This window comes from Triticum aestivum, chromosome 2D (assembly GCF_018294505.1).
Source record: "Triticum aestivum cultivar Chinese Spring chromosome 2D, IWGSC CS RefSeq v2.1, whole genome shotgun sequence".
NCBI classification, from domain to species: Eukaryota; Viridiplantae; Streptophyta; class Magnoliopsida; order Poales; family Poaceae; genus Triticum; species Triticum aestivum.
In genome coordinates, this window is record NC_057799.1 from 614,698,175 (window position 1) to 614,703,096 (window position 4,922).

Here is a 4,922-nt window from a genome sequence, read left to right on the forward strand (position 1 = left end):
CCTATAAAAGGCGTTACCTTGGTCAAGCATGGTGTACTTAGTACCGATGTTTGGATCAAGGGATCGCTTAAAACAATTGCCAATTCAAGTTAAATTTTTGACAACAATATTTATTTATCAACATTCATTCTATTTACATATAATCCACTAATACTACTAACTAAAGAAAAAGATCTAATCAACTAATATCAACAACATTCATTCATCAAATGTCAACAGCATTCATTCATCAACATTGAAATATACATTCATCATTCATTTATCATCAAAAATATGCATTCTTCATTCTTCATTCATTCATCAAATATGAATATATGCATATGAATCATTTATCACCATTGGAATATCCATCATATTCAAATGTTCTAAGTAAAGCTACAATAAATGATTGTAAATAAATCTATAATAAAGATATAATCAACAACATTAGAATATGCATATGAATCATTTACCAAACATTCATCATATTCAACCATTCTACTAGATGTATATGAATCATTTACCAACATCCATCATATTTATCCAACATCAATCATATCATATTTACCAAACATCAATCATATTATATTTATCAAACGTCAATGAACCATTCTAAATAAAGCTATAATATGAACTAGGGTTCATCTTCAAACTAGATAGAATCAACAAAACTAGAAACTACAATGTGAACAAAACTATAATATGAACTAGGGTTCATCATATTGAATCATTCTAAATAAGCCTAGAATCAACAAAACTTAAAACTACTAGATGAACCCTAGTTTTTTTACTAAAAATACTTGGAGGGATCGAAAGAGCTTACTTCTCTCGTCGTGGAGGCATCTCGATCCATAAGAACTGTGGAAAATCGAAAGAGATCGAAGGGGGGGATTGGAGGAGAGGAGAGAGACGCATGCTCTCTGTTCTTCGGGGGTGGGGAATGGCTTGGTGGGTGGGCCCCGCTGGCCGGACCCTGTGGCTTATAAGTGTTCGAACCTACCGCCGAGGTCCTCGGCTGTAGGGTTGAAGGCAAAGGCGGCAGGCTGTTTACGGTGGTAGTTCGGTAGAAACCGGTAAAAACCACGTGAAAAGGATGTTTTGAAGTTTTGAAAAAATCTGAAGAAAAAAAATATGGAATGTTAAGAGGCTAATGTTTTATGGCCACGCAAAATTTTAAGTTGAAACACATTACGAGATGTGAACTATGAAAAAGATAAAATCAGCGTTGAATAGTGCCGAACAGTAATGTCACTATTTAGAGACATTGTACACCGATATGCTATTAGCGTGCTATTTGCCACAATTAGCGTGCTCGCGCTATAGCGTGATATTAACGAGACATTGTACATCGATATATTTAGCGAGGCAATTCTTAATATGCTATAGCGCGCTATTTTTTTCATTGATATTTATGAATGGAGGTAGTACAAGGTAACTAACGGACATCACGATCGATCTCAAGAAGCAGCACAAACTGATATTTCTGCATCAGGAAGAATGAAAAAGAAATTCAAACATTGGTGTTCCTTGTGTGATCAGTTTACAGGAAGATCCAGGGCTCTGGCTGTACGGGTTGAGGAAGATACAGGGCTTTTTCAAGAAGATGGAGAAGGACATCCGCGGATCGTGAAGCTGGTCACTGTCGAGTGTCGAGCTCTACTGCACGCACACTGCATGTGCTACTTTATTCTTGCTAACGGGAAAAAGGCGTGTGTTGCTCGGAACCAAATACAGTACTATTCGTTGTTTCCTCTGTCTTTCTCTGAAACTCTGAAGCGGGCATTGTTCTGAAACACTGCGTGCGTGTGTGTGTGTGTCACAGAAAACAGAAAACAGAGAGCGAGTGAGATTGTGAGGGTCTGAGCCTACTCCATTTGCCCGCAGTACAGCCAGCCATTGACCAACAGCACCCACTGTCTCTAGCTCGCTCAGTCACTCTCCTCCTGCTTGCACTCACCTCACGCATTCCTACACCTCGCCGGCTGGCGGGCTCCCTCCATAACCATGGCAACCACCAGCGGCGCCTGCCTACGTCTCTTCCTGCTCCTCCTATCGCCGCTGATCAACTTCTGGTCCTCAACGGCAGCGGCAGAAGCGGAAGGAGAGCAGCCAGTGCACGACCTCTTGCTCAGCTTCAAGGCCTCCCTGCATGACGCCTCCGGCGCGCTCGCCACCTGGTCCAGCTCCACGCCCTACTGCAACTGGTCGCACGTCACCTGCACGGGTTCCACCTCGTCCGCCTCCGTCGTCGTTTATCTCCAGGGCCTCGGCCTCTCCGGCGACATCAATGCCTCCGCGCTCTGCCGCGTCCCGAGCCTCGCCAGCCTCAGCCTCACGTCCAACACCTTCAACCAGACCGTCCCGCTACGCCTTGCTTGTCGTCCTCGACCTCGGTTCCGGCGCCTTCTCGGGCCCGCTGGCGGAGCAGCACCTTCAACCAGACCTCAGCGGCAACAACATCGAGGGCACGGTGCCGCCGGGCCTCGCGGCACTGCGGGGGCAACCGCCTCTCCGGCGCTGTGTCGCAACCTGACCAGCCTCCACTACCTGAACCTGTCCGGCAACCAATTCTTGGAGCTCGGCGAATTGGCCAGCCTCAGGTGGCTCTTCTTGCCGGGGTCAGGGTTTAGCGGCGTGACCCCTGAGACCTTTGTTGGGTTGGAGCAACTGGAGGCTCTTGATCTGCCCTGGAAAGCTTGACCGGAGTCGTTCATCCCCTCCGGGATTCGGCCAAAAGTTTCAGAAGCTGCTGTGTCTGGATTTGTCGCACGATAGCTTTGCCCGGGCCGTTCCCCAACGCCAACGGTACGTGTCGACAAGCAGCAGGTGCCTGATGCTGCAGAGGTTCGAGGTGCAGGGCAACGCGTTCACCGGGGAGCTCCCCGCCGGCCTCTGGTCACTGCCGGATTAGCAGGTCATTCACGCCAAGAACAACCGGTTCTCCGGTTGACAACCCCGGCGGTGTGTCTCGGCTCGAGCAGGTTCAGGTTGACAATAACAGCTTCTTCCGTGTGATGCTTCAGAGCATCGGCCTGATTCGCACCATGTACCGCTTCACTGAGTGAGCTTAACGGCAGATTGCCGGACAACTTACGCGAATCCCCCGCGATGCCATCTCCGGTTCGATCCCTTTCTTCAAGAACTGCAAGAGGATGGTATCTCTCTTCTGACTTGAAGAACTGCAAGAGGCCGGTATCTCTGTTCCTGTCCAGCAACGGTCTCACCGGCCTCTCTTGAGGACTTGCCGGTGCTGCCTACATTGATCTGTCCAGGAATGGTCTCACCGGTGCTATTCCTTCCGGCAGAGCTCCAGAACCTGAAGATTGCATTGCTCAACGCCTCGTATAAGAGCTGGTCTCGGGCCTTCCTGCCGTGTTTCTTGAAGGGAACCCAGGTATGTGCGGTCCTGGGATGCCGAACGACTGTGATGCGCCATTGAGAAAGCATCAGCGACTAGCACTGGCAGCGACAGTGGTGTCATTCTTACAGGATTGGCGCTGTGGTATTTGCAGGTGGATACATGGCGACAAGTCCTGCCCATGGAAGCTGGTGCTTTTCAACCCAATCAAGATCACCGGAGCGGAGAGGACGACGAGCAGGAATGTGATTGGAAGAGGAGCATTTGGAAAGGTCAGTCTGTGAAGCGGTTGTTCAGTTCGGGCAAGAAAACACTGAGACAAGTGAAGAATAAGATGAAAGTACTGGCGAAAATCCGGCGCAAGAATATTGGCTTCTTGTTATGACCGGTTTAACATATAACCGGAGGAGGCCCACTAGGCAGTAGTTAGCGGCTTGACCCACAAGTTATCTTAGGCTACAAGTTATCTTAGGCTATTCGTTTTGAGGTTATAAATATTAGTTGTAAGACACCTTTTGGAGATTAAGCAATAAAGATATTTCTATCCTATTGCCCGGCTCCAGAGGAGCCGGAACCCTAGCCACCTCCTGCCCTAATCGCCGCCGCACCTAAACCCTAGCCGCGACGGCGTCGCCGGCGCGCCCGCTCCAGCCCTCGCCCTCCTCCACCTTGTCCCTATAACCTGCGTAGCCACACCGGTAGGAACCCTAGTCCTACCAATTTGGTATCAGGTACCCGGGTTTCGACCATGTCTTCGCCACCACCACCGCTGCCGCTGCCCGCCAACTCCCCCACCGCCGCTGCCACCAACCCCACCGCCGCCGCCGCTTCATCGCCGGACGTCACGGCCTCGCTATCGGCGGGCGCCACGGCCTCGCTGTCGGAGCCGATCTCCCCTGCACCCAGCACCACGCCGGGCCAAGGCCAGCCGCCACCTTCCGTCCACCACTCGTCGTCGTCGCCTTCCGCCGTGCCGCAACAGTTTACGCCGGAGGCCATGGCCGGAGTACTCAACGACCTGGTCGTCGCTGTCCAGGGCATCCGCCTCTACTTGGCTAGCCCGTACGGGCCGCACCCGCAGCTCCATCCGGCCATCACCGGGGGTTATCCGGCGCTCCCCTCACCAGCGGCTTCGACGCCGCCGTGGCCACAGTGGCCGCAGCCGACGCTTGCGGCACCACCCGCGCCACCAGCCGCCGCCCGGGGCCCGCAGTGGCCGACCTGGGCCGCGCCATCCCCCGCCGTGCCGTTCCTCCCGGCGGCAACCGTGCAGGTGCCACCACCGCCCCCGCCCAGCCCTAGCTTGGGCCGGTCCTTGCCGAGCGGACTCCCGATCCAGGAGGTCCGCTTCCCACCGTCACGGTCTCCGCTTCCAGGCTGGCTCCACGAGACATCCCCTCCGCCGGCTTACACGGAGGCCCGGCCGCCGTCGGATTCTCAGTTGCAGCCCGAGGCGTCGGGCGCCACAGGGAACTACGCCGGCCTCCCCACCATGGACCGAGCGCCATCATCAGCCCTCCGCACCGCCGAGGCAGTGGGCCAGGGCGCGCCACACCAGCAGCCGCCCCGGTTCGCGAAGATCGAC

General features: G+C 52.8%; 1 pseudogene; it reads left to right on the plus strand.

The window, feature by feature from the left end:
* Positions 1-1,983: 1,983 nt before the first annotated feature.
* On the plus strand, positions 1,984-3,722 carry LOC123056059 (probably inactive leucine-rich repeat receptor-like protein kinase At5g06940; annotated as a pseudogene).
* The last annotated feature ends 1,200 nt before the right edge of the window (positions 3,723-4,922 follow it).